This window comes from Tribolium castaneum, chromosome 6, assembly GCF_031307605.1.
Source record: "Tribolium castaneum strain GA2 chromosome 6, icTriCast1.1, whole genome shotgun sequence".
Taxonomy (NCBI): Eukaryota; Metazoa; Arthropoda; class Insecta; order Coleoptera; family Tenebrionidae; genus Tribolium; species Tribolium castaneum.
In genome coordinates this window covers 2,371,904-2,388,299 of record NC_087399.1, presented here as the reverse complement: position 1 = coordinate 2,388,299, position 16,396 = coordinate 2,371,904, and the positions used below count along the sequence as shown (strand labels likewise).

Genomic DNA, 16,396 nt, shown 5'->3' with positions numbered 1-16,396 from the left:
TAAGTGCACGTGTCCGCGGCATTTTTTTTAAATTTATTTATCGATTAGCACGTGTCCGCGCCATTTTTTTAATTTACCGATTTAGTGCACGTGTCCGCGCGATTTTTTAAATTTATTTACCGATTAAGTGCACGTGTCCGCGCCATTTTTTTTAAATTTATTTATCGATTAGCACGTGTCCGCGCCATTTTTTTAATTTACCGATTTAGTGCACGTGTCCGCGCGATTTTTTAAATGTATTTACCGTTCAAGTGCACGTGTCCGCGCCATTTTTTTTTAAATTTATTTACCGATTAAGTGCACGTGTCCGCGGCATTTTTTTTAAATTTATTTATCGATTAGCACGTGTCCGCGCCATTTTTTTAATTTACCGATTTAGTGCACGTGTCCGCGCGATTTTTTAAATGTATTTACCGTTCAAGTGCACGTGTCCGCGCCATTTTTTTTTAAATTTATTTACCGATTAAGTGCACGTGTCCGCGGCATTTTTTTTAAATTTATTTATCGATTAGCACGTGTCCGCGCCATTTTTTTAATTTACCGATTTAGTGCACGTGTCCGCACGATTTTTTAAATTTATTTACCGTTCAAGTGCACGTGTCCGCGCCATTTTTTTTTAAATTTATTTACCGATTAAGTGCACGTGTCCGCGGCATTTTTTTTAAATTTATTTATCGATTAGCACGTGTCCGCGCCATTTTTTTAATTTACCGATTTAGTGCACGTGTCCGCGCGATTTTTTAAATTTATTTACCGATTAAGTGCACGTGTCCGCGCCATTTTTTTTAAATTTATTTATCGATTAGCACGTGTCCGCGCCATTTTTTTAATTTACCGATTTAGTGCACGTGTCCGCGCGATTTTTTAAATGTATTTACCGTTCAAGTGCACGTGTCCGCGCCATTTTTTTTTAAATTTATTTACCGATTAAGTGCACGTGTCCGCGGCATTTTTTTTAAATTTATTTATCGATTAGCACGTGTCCGCGCCATTTTTTTAATTTACCGATTTAGTGCACGTGTCCGCGCGATTTTTTAAATGTATTTACCGTTCAAGTGCACGTGTCCGCGCCATTTTTTTTTAAATTTATTTACCGATTAAGTGCACGTGTCCGCGGCATTTTTTTTAAATTTATTTATCGATTAGCACGTGTCCGCGCCATTTTTTTAATTTACCGATTTAGTGCACGTGTCCGCGCGATTTTTTAAATTTATTTACCGATTAAGTGCACGTGTCCGCGCCATTTTTTTTAAATTTATTTATCGATTAGCACGTGTCCGCGCCATTTTTTTAATTTACCGATTTAGTGCACGTGTCCGCGCGATTTTTTAAATTTATTTACCGATTAAGTGCACGTGTCCGCGCCATTTTTTTTAAATTTATTTATCGATTAGCACGTGTCCGCGCCATTTTTTTAATTTACCGATTTAGTGCACGTGTCCGCGCGATTTTTTAAATTTATTTACCGATTAAGTGCACGTGTCCGCGCCATTTTTTTTAAATTTATTTATCGATTAGCACGTGTCCGCGCCATTTTTTTAATTTACCGATTTAGTGCACGTGTCCGCGCGATTTTTTAAATTTATTTACCGATTAAGTGCACGTGTCCGCGCCATTTTTTTTAAATTTATTTATCGATTAGCACGTGTCCGCGCCATTTTTTTAATTTACCGATTTAGTGCACGTGTCCGCGCGATTTTTTAAATTTATTTACCGATTAAGTGCACGTGTCCGCGCCATTTTTTTTAAATTTATTTATCGATTAGCACGTGTCCGCGCCATTTTTTTAATTTACCGATTTAGTGCACGTGTCCGCGCGATTTTTTAAATTTATTTACCGATTAAGTGCACGTGTCCGCGCCATTTTTTTTAAATTTATTTACCGATTAAGTGCACGTGTCCGCGGCATTTTTTTTAAATTTATTTATCGATTAGCACGTGTCCGCGCCATTTTTTTAATTTACCGATTTAGTGCACGTGTCCGCGCGATTTTTTAAATGTATTTACCGTTCAAGTGCACGTGTCCGCGCCATTTTTTTTTAAATTTATTTACCGATTAAGTGCACGTGTCCGCGCCATTTTTTTAATTTACCGATTTAGTGCACGTGTCCGCGCGATTTTTTAAATGTATTTACCGTTCAAGTGCACGTGTCCGCGCCATTTTTTTTTAAATTTATTTACCGATTAAGTGCACGTGTCCGCGCCATTTTTTTTAAATTTATTTATCGATTAGCACGTGTCCGCGCCATTTTTTTAATTTACCGATTTAGTGCACGTGTCCGCGCGATTTTTTAAATTTATTTACCGTTCAAGTGCACGTGTCCGCGCCATTTTTTTTTAAATTTATTTACCGATTAAGTGCACGTGTCCGCGGCATTTTTTTTAAATTTATTTATCGATTAGCACGTGTCCGCGCCATTTTTTTAATTTACCGATTTAGTGCACGTGTCCGCGCGATTTTTTAAATTTATTCACCGATTAAGTGCACGTGTCCGCGCCATTTTTTTAAAATTTATTTATCGATTAGCACGTGTCCGCGCCATTTTTTTAATTTACCGATTTAGTGCACGTGTCCGCGCGATTTTTTAAATTTATTTACCGTTCAAGTGCACGTGTCCGCGCCATTTTTTTTTAAATTTATTTACCGATTAAGTGCACGTGTCCGCGGCATTTTTTTTAAATTTATTTATCGATTAGCACGTGTCCGCGCCATTTTTTTAATTTACCGATTTAGTGCACGTGTCCGCGCGATTTTTTAAATTTATTTACCGATTAAGTGCACGTGTCCGCGCCATTTTTTTTAAATTTATTTATCGATTAGCACGTGTCCGCGCCATTTTTTTAATTTACCGATTTAGTGCACGTGTCCGCGCGATTTTTTAAATGTATTTACCGTTCAAGTGCACGTGTCCGCGCCATTTTTTTTTAAATTTATTTACCGATTAAGTGCACGTGTCCGCGGCATTTTTTTTAAATTTATTTATCGATTAGCACGTGTCCGCGCCATTTTTTTAATTTACCGATTTAGTGCACGTGTCCGCGCGATTTTTTAAATGTATTTACCGTTCAAGTGCACGTGTCCGCGCCATTTTTTTTTAAATTTATTTACCGATTAAGTGCACGTGTCCGCGGCATTTTTTTTAAATTTATTTATCGATTAGCACGTGTCCGCGCCATTTTTTTAATTTACCGATTTAGTGCACGTGTCCGCGCGATTTTTTAAATTTATTTACCGATTAAGTGCACGTGTCCGCGCCATTTTTTTTAAATTTATTTATCGATTAACACGTGTCCGCGCCATTTTTTTAATTTACCGATTTAGTGCACGTGTCCGCGCGATTTTTTAAATGTATTTACCGTTCAAGTGCACGTGTCCGCGCCATTTTTTTTTAAATTTATTTACCGATTAAGTGCACGTGTCCGCGGCATTTTTTTTAAATTTATTTATCGATTAGCACGTGTCCGCGCCATTTTTTTAATTTACCGATTTAGTGCACGTGTCCGCGCGATTTTTTAAATGTATTTACCGTTCAAGTGCACGTGTCCGCGCCATTTTTTTTTAAATTTATTTACCGATTAAGTGCACGTGTCCGCGGCATTTTTTTTAAATTTATTTATCGATTAGCACGTGTCCGCGCCATTTTTTTAATTTACCGATTTAGTGCACGTGTCCGCACGATTTTTTAAATTTATTTACCGTTCAAGTGCACGTGTCCGCGCCATTTTTTTTTAAATTTATTTACCGATTAAGTGCACGTGTCCGCGGCATTTTTTTTAAATTTATTTATCGATTAGCACGTGTCCGCGCCATTTTTTTAATTTACCGATTTAGTGCACGTGTCCGCGCGATTTTTTAAATTTATTTACCGATTAAGTGCACGTGTCCGCGCCATTTTTTTTAAATTTATTTATCGATTAGCACGTGTCCGCGCCATTTTTTTAATTTACCGATTTAGTGCACGTGTCCGCGCGATTTTTTAAATGTATTTACCGTTCAAGTGCACGTGTCCGCGCCATTTTTTTTTAAATTTATTTACCGATTAAGTGCACGTGTCCGCGGCATTTTTTTTAAATTTATTTATCGATTAGCACGTGTCCGCGCCATTTTTTTAATTTACCGATTTAGTGCACGTGTCCGCGCGATTTTTTAAATTTATTTACCGATTAAGTGCACGTGTCCGCGCCATTTTTTTTAAATTTATTTATCGATTAGCACGTGTCCGCGCCATTTTTTTAATTTACCGATTTAGTGCACGTGTCCGCGCGATTTTTTAAATTTATTTACCGATTAAGTGCACGTGTCCGCGCCATTTTTTTAAAATTTATTTACCGATTAGCACGTGTCCGCGCCATTTTTTTAATTTACCGATTTAGTGCACGTGTCAATTTACCGATTTAGTGCACGTGTCCGCGCGATTTTTTAAATTTATTTACCGATTAAGTGCACGTGTCCGCGCCATTTTTTTTAAATTTATTTATCGATTAGCACGTGTCCGCGCCATTTTTTTAATTTACCGATTTAGTGCACGTGTCCGCGCGATTTTTTAAATTTATTTACCGTTCAAGTGCACGTGTCCGCGCCATTTTTTTTTAAATTTATTTACCGATTAAGTGCACGTGTCCGCGGCATTTTTTTTAAATTTATTTATCGATTAGCACGTGTCCGCGCCATTTTTTTAATTTACCGATTTAGTGCACGTGTCCGCGCGATTTTTTAAATTTATTTACCGATTAAGTGCACGTGTCCGCGCCATTTTTTTTAAATTTATTTATCGATTAGCACGTGTCCGCGCCATTTTTTTAATTTACCGATTTAGTGCACGTGTCCGCGCGATTTTTTAAATGTATTTACCGTTCAAGTGCACGTGTCCGCGCCATTTTTTTTTAAATTTATTTACCGATTAAGTGCACGTGTCCGCGGCATTTTTTTTAAATTTATTTATCGATTAGCACGTGTCCGCGCCATTTTTTTAATTTACCGATTTAGTGCACGTGTCCGCGCGATTTTTTAAATGTATTTACCGTTCAAGTGCACGTGTCCGCGCCATTTTTTTTTAAATTTATTTACCGATTAAGTGCACGTGTCCGCGGCATTTTTTTTAAATTTATTTATCGATTAGCACGTGTCCGCGCCATTTTTTTAATTTACCGATTTAGTGCACGTGTCCGCGCGATTTTTTAAATTTATTTACCGATTAAGTGCACGTGTCCGCGCCATTTTTTTTAAATTTATTTATCGATTAGCACGTGTCCGCGCCATTTTTTTAATTTACCGATTTAGTGCACGTGTCCGCGCGATTTTTTAAATGTATTTACCGTTCAAGTGCACGTGTCCGCGCCATTTTTTTTTAAATTTATTTACCGATTAAGTGCACGTGTCCGCGGCATTTTTTTTAAATTTATTTATCGATTAGCACGTGTCCGCGCCATTTTTTTAATTTACCGATTTAGTGCACGTGTCCGCGCGATTTTTTAAATTTATTTACCGATTAAGTGCACGTGTCCGCGCCATTTTTTTTAAATTTATTTATCGATTAGCACGTGTCCGCGCCATTTTTTTAATTTACCGATTTAGTGCACGTGTCCGCGCGATTTTTTAAATGTATTTACCGTTCAAGTGCACGTGTCCGCGCCATTTTTTTTTAAATTTATTTACCGATTAAGTGCACGTGTCCGCGGCATTTTTTTTAAATTTATTTATCGATTAGCACGTGTCCGCGCCATTTTTTTAATTTACCGATTTAGTGCACGTGTCCGCGCGATTTTTTAAATGTATTTACCGTTCAAGTGCACGTGTCCGCGCCATTTTTTTTTAAATTTATTTACCGATTAAGTGCACGTGTCCGCGGCATTTTTTTTAAATTTATTTATCGATTAGCACGTGTCCGCGCCATTTTTTTAATTTACCGATTTAGTGCACGTGTCCGCGCGATTTTTTAAATTTATTTACCGATTAAGTGCACGTGTCCGCGCCATTTTTTTTAAATTTATTTATCGATTAGCACGTGTCCGCGCCATTTTTTTAATTTACCGATTTAGTGCACGTGTCCGCGCGATTTTTTAAATGTATTTACCGTTCAAGTGCACGTGTCCGCGCCATTTTTTTTTAAATTTATTTACCGATTAAGTGCACGTGTCCGCGGCATTTTTTTTAAATTTATTTATCGATTAGCACGTGTCCGCGCCATTTTTTTAATTTACCGATTTAGTGCACGTGTCCGCGCGATTTTTTAAATGTATTTACCGTTCAAGTGCACGTGTCCGCGCCATTTTTTTTTAAATTTATTTACCGATTAAGTGCACGTGTCCGCGCCATTTTTTTAATTTACCGATTTAGTGCACGTGTCCGCGCGATTTTTTAAATGTATTTACCGTTCAAGTGCACGTGTCCGCGCCATTTTTTTTTAAATTTATTTACCGATTAAGTGCACGTGTCCGCGCCATTTTTTTTAAATTTATTTATCGATTAGCACGTGTCCGCGCCATTTTTTTAATTTACCGATTTAGTGCACGTGTCCGCGCGATTTTTTAAATTTATTTACCGTTCAAGTGCACGTGTCCGCGCCATTTTTTTTTAAATTTATTTACCGATTAAGTGCACGTGTCCGCGGCATTTTTTTTAAATTTATTTATCGATTAGGACGTTTCCGCGCCATTTTTTTAATTTACCGATTTAGTGCACGTGTCCGCGCGATTTTTTAAATTTATTCACCGATTAAGTGCACGTGTCCGCGCCATTTTTTTAAAATTTATTTACCGATTAGCACGTGTCCGCGCCATTTTTTTAATTTACCGATTTAGTGCACGTGTCCGCGCGATTTTTTAAATTTATTTACCGATTAAGTGCACGTGTCCGCGCCATTTTTTTAAAATTTATTTACCGATTAGCACGTGTCCGCGCCATTTTTTTAATTTACCGATTTAGTGCACGTGTCAATTTACCGATTTAGTGCACGTGTCCGCGCGATTTTTTAAATTTATTTACCGATTAAGTGCACGTGTCCGCGCCATTTTTTTTAAATTTATTTATCGATTAGCACGTGTCCGCGCCATTTTTTTAATTTACCGATTTAGTGCACGTGTCCGCGCGATTTTTTAAATTTATTTACCGTTCAAGTGCACGTGTCCGCGCCATTTTTTTTTAAATTTATTTACCGATTAAGTGCACGTGTCCGCGGCATTTTTTTTAAATTTATTTATCGATTAGCACGTGTCCGCGCCATTTTTTTAATTTACCGATTTAGTGCACGTGTCCGCGCGATTTTTTAAATGTATTTACCGTTCAAGTGCACGTGTCCGCGCCATTTTTTTTTAAATTTATTTACCGATTAAGTGCACGTGTCCGCGCCATTTTTTTTAAATTTATTTATCGATTAGCACGTGTCCGCGCCATTTTTTTAATTTACCGATTTAGTGCACGTGTCCGCGCGATTTTTTAAATTTATTTACCGTTCAAGTGCACGTGTCCGCGCCATTTTTTTTTAAATTTATTTACCGATTAAGTGCACGTGTCCGCGGCATTTTTTTTAAATTTATTTATCGATTAGCACGTGTCCGCGCCATTTTTTTAATTTACCGATTTAGTGCACGTGTCCGCACGATTTTTTAAATTTATTTACCGTTCAAGTGCACGTGTCCGCGCCATTTTTTTTTAAATTTATTTACCGATTAAGTGCACGTGTCCGCGGCATTTTTTTTAAATTTATTTATCGATTAGCACGTGTCCGCGCCATTTTTTTAATTTACCGATTTAGTGCACGTGTCCGCGCGATTTTTTAAATTTATTTACCGATTAAGTGCACGTGTCCGCGCCATTTTTTTTAAATTTATTTATCGATTAGCACGTGTCCGCGCCATTTTTTTAATTTACCGATTTAGTGCACGTGTCCGCGCGATTTTTTAAATTTATTTACCGTTCAAGTGCACGTGTCCGCGCCATTTTTTTTTAAATTTATTTACCGATTAAGTGCACGTGTCCGCGGCATTTTTTTTAAATTTATTTATCGATTAGCACGTGTCCGCGCCATTTTTTTAATTTACCGATTTAGTGCACGTGTCCGCGCGATTTTTTAAATTTATTTACCGTTCAAGTGCACGTGTCCGCGCCATTTTTTTTTAAATTTATTTACCGATTAAGTGCACGTGTCCGCGGCATTTTTTTTAAATTTATTTATCGATTAGCACGTGTCCGCGCCATTTTTTTAATTTACCGATTTAGTGCACGTGTCCGCGCGATTTTTTAAATTTATTCACCGATTAAGTGCACGTGTCCGCGCCATTTTTTTAAAATTTATTTACCGATTAGCACGTGTCCGCGCCATTTTTTTAATTTACCGATTTAGTGCACGTGTCCGCGCGATTTTTTAAATTTATTTACCGTTTAAGTGCACGTGTCCGCGCCATTTTTTTATTTACCGATTTAGTGCACGTGTCCGCGCGATTTTTTAAATTTATTTACCGTTCAAGTGCACGTGTCCGCGCCATTTTTTTTTAAATTTATTTACCGATTAAGTGCACGTGTCCGCGGCATTTTTTTTTAAATTTATTTATCGATTAGCACGTGTCCGCGCCATTTTTTTAATTTACCGATTTAGTGCACGTGTCCGCGCGATTTTTTAAATTTATTCACCGATTAAGTGCACGTGTCCGCGCCATTTTTTTAAAATTTATTTACCGATTAGCACGTGTCCGCGCCATTTTTTTAATTTACCGATTTAGTGCACGTGTCCGCGCGATTTTTTAAATTTATTTACCGTTTAAGTGCACGTGTCCGCGCCATTTTTTTATTTACCGATTTAGTGCACGTGTCCGCGCGATTTTTTAAATTTATTTACCGTTCAAGTGCACGTGTCCGCGCCATTTTTTTATTTACCGATTTAGTGCACGTGTCCGCGCGATTTTTTAAATTTATTTACCGTTCAAGTGCACGTGTCCGCGCCATTTTTTTATTTACCGATTTAGTGCACGTGTCCGCGCGATTTTTTAAATTTATTTACCGTTTAAGTGCACGTGTCCGCGCCATTTTTTTATTTACCGATTTAGTGCACGTGTCCGCGCGATTTTTTAAATTTATTTACCGTTCAAGTGCACGTGTCCGCGCCATTTTTTTATTTACCGATTTAGTGCACGTGTCCGCGCGATTTTTTAAATGTATTTACCGTTCAAGTGCACGTGTCCGCGCCATTTTTTTATTTACCGATTTAGTGCACGTGTCCGCGCGATTTTTTAAATTTATTTACCGATTAAGTGCACGTGTCCGCGCCATTTTTTTTAAATTTATTTATCGATTAGCACGTGTCCGCGCCATTTTTTTAATTTACCGATTTAGTGCACGTGTCCGCGCGATTTTTTAAATGTATTTACCGTTCAAGTGCACGTGTCCGCGCCATTTTTTTTTAAATTTATTTACCGATTAAGTGCACGTGTCCGCGGCATTTTTTTTAAATTTATTTATCGATTAGCACGTGTCCGCGCCATTTTTTTAATTTACCGATTTAGTGCACGTGTCCGCGCGATTTTTTAAATTTATTTACCGATTAAGTGCACGTGTCCGCGCCATTTTTTTTAAATTTATTTATCGATTAGCACGTGTCCGCGCCATTTTTTTAATTTACCGATTTAGTGCACGTGTCCGCGCGATTTTTTAAATTTATTTACCGATTAAGTGCACGTGTCCGCGCCATTTTTTTAAAATTTATTTACCGATTAGCACGTGTCCGCGCCATTTTTTTAATTTACCGATTTAGTGCACGTGTCAATTTACCGATTTAGTGCACGTGTCCGCGCGATTTTTTAAATTTATTTACCGATTAAGTGCACGTGTCCGCGCCATTTTTTTTAAATTTATTTATCGATTAGCACGTGTCCGCGCCATTTTTTTAATTTACCGATTTAGTGCACGTGTCCGCGCGATTTTTTAAATTTATTTACCGTTCAAGTGCACGTGTCCGCGCCATTTTTTTTTAAATTTATTTACCGATTAAGTGCACGTGTCCGCGGCATTTTTTTTAAATTTATTTATCGATTAGCACGTGTCCGCGCCATTTTTTTAATTTACCGATTTAGTGCACGTGTCCGCGCGATTTTTTAAATTTATTTACCGATTAAGTGCACGTGTCCGCGCCATTTTTTTTAAATTTATTTATCGATTAGCACGTGTCCGCGCCATTTTTTTAATTTACCGATTTAGTGCACGTGTCCGCGCGATTTTTTAAATGTATTTACCGTTCAAGTGCACGTGTCCGCGCCATTTTTTTTTAAATTTATTTACCGATTAAGTGCACGTGTCCGCGGCATTTTTTTTAAATTTATTTATCGATTAGCACGTGTCCGCGCCATTTTTTTAATTTACCGATTTAGTGCACGTGTCCGCGCGATTTTTTAAATGTATTTACCGTTCAAGTGCACGTGTCCGCGCCATTTTTTTTTTAATTTATTTACCGATTAAGTGCACGTGTCCGCGGCATTTTTTTTAAATTTATTTATCGATTAGCACGTGTCCGCGCCATTTTTTTAATTTACCGATTTAGTGCACGTGTCCGCGCGATTTTTTAAATTTATTTACCGATTAAGTGCACGTGTCCGCGCCATTTTTTTTAAATTTATTTATCGATTAGCACGTGTCCGCGCCATTTTTTTAATTTACCGATTTAGTGCACGTGTCCGCGCGATTTTTTAAATGTATTTACCGTTCAAGTGCACGTGTCCGCGCCATTTTTTTTTAAATTTATTTACCGATTAAGTGCACGTGTCCGCGGCATTTTTTTTAAATTTATTTATCGATTAGCACGTGTCCGCGCCATTTTTTTAATTTACCGATTTAGTGCACGTGTCCGCGCGATTTTTTAAATTTATTTACCGATTAAGTGCACGTGTCCGCGCCATTTTTTTTAAATTTATTTATCGATTAGCACGTGTCCGCGCCATTTTTTTAATTTACCGATTTAGTGCACGTGTCCGCGCGATTTTTTAAATGTATTTACCGTTCAAGTGCACGTGTCCGCGCCATTTTTTTTTAAATTTATTTACCGATTAAGTGCACGTGTCCGCGGCATTTTTTTTAAATTTATTTATCGATTAGCACGTGTCCGCGCCATTTTTTTAATTTACCGATTTAGTGCACGTGTCCGCGCGATTTTTTAAATGTATTTACCGTTCAAGTGCACGTGTCCGCGCCATTTTTTTTTAAATTTATTTACCGATTAAGTGCACGTGTCCGCGGCATTTTTTTTAAATTTATTTATCGATTAGCACGTGTCCGCGCCATTTTTTTAATTTACCGATTTAGTGCACGTGTCCGCGCGATTTTTTAAATTTATTTACCGATTAAGTGCACGTGTCCGCGCCATTTTTTTTAAATTTATTTATCGATTAGCACGTGTCCGCGCCATTTTTTTAATTTACCGATTTAGTGCACGTGTCCGCGCGATTTTTTAAATGTATTTACCGTTCAAGTGCACGTGTCCGCGCCATTTTTTTTTAAATTTATTTACCGATTAAGTGCACGTGTCCGCGGCATTTTTTTTAAATTTATTTATCGATTAGCACGTGTCCGCGCCATTTTTTTAATTTACCGATTTAGTGCACGTGTCCGCGCGATTTTTTAAATGTATTTACCGTTCAAGTGCACGTGTCCGCGCCATTTTTTTTTAAATTTATTTACCGATTAAGTGCACGTGTCCGCGCCATTTTTTTAATTTACCGATTTAGTGCACGTGTCCGCGCGATTTTTTAAATGTATTTACCGTTCAAGTGCACGTGTCCGCGCCATTTTTTTTTAAATTTATTTACCGATTAAGTGCACGTGTCCGCGCCATTTTTTTTAAATTTATTTATCGATTAGCACGTGTCCGCGCCATTTTTTTAATTTACCGATTTAGTGCACGTGTCCGCGCGATTTTTTAAATTTATTTACCGTTCAAGTGCACGTGTCCGCGCCATTTTTTTTTAAATTTATTTACCGATTAAGTGCACGTGTCCGCGGCATTTTTTTTAAATTTATTTATCGATTAGGACGTTTCCGCGCCATTTTTTTAATTTACCGATTTAGTGCACGTGTCCGCGCGATTTTTTAAATTTATTCACCGATTAAGTGCACGTGTCCGCGCCATTTTTTTAAAATTTATTTACCGATTAGCACGTGTCCGCGCCATTTTTTTAATTTACCGATTTAGTGCACGTGTCCGCGCGATTTTTTAAATTTATTTACCGATTAAGTGCACGTGTCCGCGCCATTTTTTTAAAATTTATTTACCGATTAGCACGTGTCCGCGCCATTTTTTTAATTTACCGATTTAGTGCACGTGTCAATTTACCGATTTAGTGCACGTGTCCGCGCGATTTTTTAAATTTATTTACCGATTAAGTGCACGTGTCCGCGCCATTTTTTTTAAATTTATTTATCGATTAGCACGTGTCCGCGCCATTTTTTTAATTTACCGATTTAGTGCACGTGTCCGCGCGATTTTTTAAATTTATTTACCGTTCAAGTGCACGTGTCCGCGCCATTTTTTTTTAAATTTATTTACCGATTAAGTGCACGTGTCCGCGGCATTTTTTTTAAATTTATTTATCGATTAGCACGTGTCCGCGCCATTTTTTTAATTTACCGATTTAGTGCACGTGTCCGCGCGATTTTTTAAATGTATTTACCGTTCAAGTGCACGTGTCCGCGCCATTTTTTTTTAAATTTATTTACCGATTAAGTGCACGTGTCCGCGCCATTTTTTTTAAATTTATTTATCGATTAGCACGTGTCCGCGCCATTTTTTTAATTTACCGATTTAGTGCACGTGTCCGCGCGATTTTTTAAATTTATTTACCGTTCAAGTGCACGTGTCCGCGCCATTTTTTTTTAAATTTATTTACCGATTAAGTGCACGTGTCCGCGGCATTTTTTTTAAATTTATTTATCGATTAGCACGTGTCCGCGCCATTTTTTTAATTTACCGATTTAGTGCACGTGTCCGCACGATTTTTTAAATTTATTTACCGTTCAAGTGCACGTGTCCGCGCCATTTTTTTTTAAATTTATTTACCGATTAAGTGCACGTGTCCGCGGCATTTTTTTTAAATTTATTTATCGATTAGCACGTGTCCGCGCCATTTTTTTAATTTACCGATTTAGTGCACGTGTCCGCGCGATTTTTTAAATTTATTTACCGATTAAGTGCACGTGTCCGCGCCATTTTTTTTAAATTTATTTATCGATTAGCACGTGTCCGCGCCATTTTTTTAATTTACCGATTTAGTGCACGTGTCCGCGCGATTTTTTAAATTTATTTACCGTTCAAGTGCACGTGTCCGCGCCATTTTTTTTTAAATTTATTTACCGATTAAGTGCACGTGTCCGCGGCATTTTTTTTAAATTTATTTATCGATTAGCACGTGTCCGCGCCATTTTTTTAATTTACCGATTTAGTGCACGTGTCCGCGCGATTTTTTAAATTTATTTACCGTTCAAGTGCACGTGTCCGCGCCATTTTTTTTTAAATTTATTTACCGATTAAGTGCACGTGTCCGCGGCATTTTTTTTAAATTTATTTATCGATTAGCACGTGTCCGCGCCATTTTTTTAATTTACCGATTTAGTGCACGTGTCCGCGCGATTTTTTAAATTTATTCACCGATTAAGTGCACGTGTCCGCGCCATTTTTTTAAAATTTATTTACCGATTAGCACGTGTCCGCGCCATTTTTTTAATTTACCGATTTAGTGCACGTGTCCGCGCGATTTTTTAAATTTATTTACCGTTTAAGTGCACGTGTCCGCGCCATTTTTTTATTTACCGATTTAGTGCACGTGTCCGCGCGATTTTTTAAATTTATTTACCGTTCAAGTGCACGTGTCCGCGCCATTTTTTTTTAAATTTATTTACCGATTAAGTGCACGTGTCCGCGGCATTTTTTTTTAAATTTATTTATCGATTAGCACGTGTCCGCGCCATTTTTTTAATTTACCGATTTAGTGCACGTGTCCGCGCGATTTTTTAAATTTATTCACCGATTAAGTGCACGTGTCCGCGCCATTTTTTTAAAATTTATTTACCGATTAGCACGTGTCCGCGCCATTTTTTTAATTTACCGATTTAGTGCACGTGTCCGCGCGATTTTTTAAATTTATTTACCGTTTAAGTGCACGTGTCCGCGCCATTTTTTTATTTACCGATTTAGTGCACGTGTCCGCGCGATTTTTTAAATTTATTTACCGTTCAAGTGCACGTGTCCGCGCCATTTTTTTTTAAATTTATTTACCGATTAGCACGTGTCCGCGCCATTTTTTTAATTTACCGATTTAGTGCACGTGTCCGCGCGATTTTTTAAATTTATTTACCGTTCAAGTGCACGTGTCCGCGCCATTTTTTTTTAAATTTATTTACCGATTAAGTGCACGTGTCCGCGCGATTTTTTAAATTTATTTACCGATTAAGTGCACGTGTCCGCGGCATTTTTTTTAAATTTATTTATCGATTAGCACGTGTCCGCGCCATTTTTTTTATTTACCGATTTAGTGCACGTGTCCGCGCGATTTTTTAAATTTATTCACCGATTAAGTGCACGTGTCCGCGCCATTTTTTTAAAATTTATTTACCGATTAGCACGTGTCCGCGCCATTTTTTTTATTTACCGATTTAGTGCACGTGTCCGCGCGATTTTTTAAATTTATTTACCGTTCAAGTGCACGTGTCCGCGCCATTTTTTTTTAAATTTATTTACCGATTAAGTGCACGTGTCCGCGCGATTTTTTAAATTTATTTACCGATTAAGTGCACGTGTCCGCGGCATTTTTTTTAAATTTATTTATCGATTAGCACGTGTCCGCGCCATTTTTTTTATTTACCGATTTAGTGCACGTGTCCGCGCGATTTTTTAAATTTATTCACCGATTAAGTGCACGTGTCCGCGCCATTTTTTTAAAATTTATTTACCGATTAGCACGTGTCCGCGCCATTTTTTTAATTTACCGATTTAGTGCACGTGTCCGCGCGATTTTTTAAATGTATTTACCGTTCAAGTGCACGTGTCCGCGCCATTTTTTTTATTTACCGATTTAGTGCACGTGTCCGCGCGATTTTTTAAATTTATTTACCGTTTAAGTGCACGTGTCCGTGCCATTTTTTTATTTACCGATTTAGTGCACGTGTCCGCGCGATTTTTTAAATTTATTTACCGATTAAGTGCACGTGTCCGCGCCATTTTTTTTAAATTTATTTATCGATTAGCACGTGTCCGCGCCATTTTTTTAATTTACCGATTTAGTGCACGTGTCCGCGCGATTTTTTAAATTTATTTACCGTTCAAGTGCACGTGTCCGCGCCATTTTTTTTTAAATTTATTTACCGATTAAGTGCACGTGTCCGCGGCATTTTTTTTAAATTTATTTATCGATTAGCACGTGTCCGCGCCATTTTTTTTATTTACCGATTTAGTGCACGTGTCCGCGCGATTTTTTAAATTTATTTACCGTTCAAGTGCACGTGTCCGCGCCATTTTTTTTTAAATTTATTTACCGATTAAGTGCACGTGTCCGCGCGATTTTTTAAATTTATTTACCGATTAAGTGCACGTGTCCGCGGCATTTTTTTTAAATTTATTTATCGATTAGCACGTGTCCGCGCCATTTTTTTTATTTACCGATTTAGTGCACGTGTCCGCGCGATTTTTTAAATTTATTCACCGATTAAGTGCACGTGTCCGCGCCATTTTTTTAAAATTTATTTACCGATTAGCACGTGTCCGCGCCATTTTTTTAATTTACCGATTTAGTGCACGTGTCCGCGCGATTTTTTAAATGTATTTACCGTTCAAGTGCACGTGTCCGCGCCATTTTTTTTATTTACCGATTTAGTGCACGTGTCCGCGCGATTTTTTAAATTTATTTACCGTTTAAGTGCACGTGTCCGTGCCATTTTTTTATTTACCGATTTAGTGCACGTGTCCGCGCGATTTTTTAAATTTATTTACCGATTAAGTGCACGTGTCCGCGCCATTTTTTTTAAATTTATTTATCGATTAGCACGTGTCCGCGCCATTTTTTTAATTTACCGATTTAGTGCACGTGTCCGCGCGATTTTTTAAATTTATTTACCGTTCAAGTGCACGTGTCCGCGCCATTTTTTTTTAAATTTATTTACCGATTAAGTGCACGTGTCCGCGGCATTTTTTTTAAATTTATTTATCGATTAGCACGTGTCCGCGCCATTTTTTTAATTTACCGATTTAGTGCACGTGTCCGCGCGATTTTTTAAATTTATTCACCGATTAAGTGCACGTGTCCGCGGCATTTTTTTAAAATTTATTTATCGATTAGCACGTGTCCGCGCCATTTTTTTAATTTACCGATTTAGTGCACGTGTCCGCGCGATTTTTTAAATTTATTTACCGTTCAAGTGCACGTG

The 16,396-nt window shown here is 37.6% G+C and overlaps 1 long non-coding RNA gene across 1 annotated transcript; it reads left to right on the top strand.

Moving 5' to 3' along the window:
• The first annotated feature begins 1,074 nt into the window (after positions 1-1,074).
• Positions 1,075-15,713, top strand: LOC135266544 (uncharacterized). The gene is made up of 2 exons (XR_010334648.1): positions 1,075-1,890; positions 14,260-15,713. It is a non-coding gene; the product is annotated as an uncharacterized LOC135266544 (long non-coding RNA).
• The last annotated feature ends 683 nt before the right edge of the window (positions 15,714-16,396 follow it).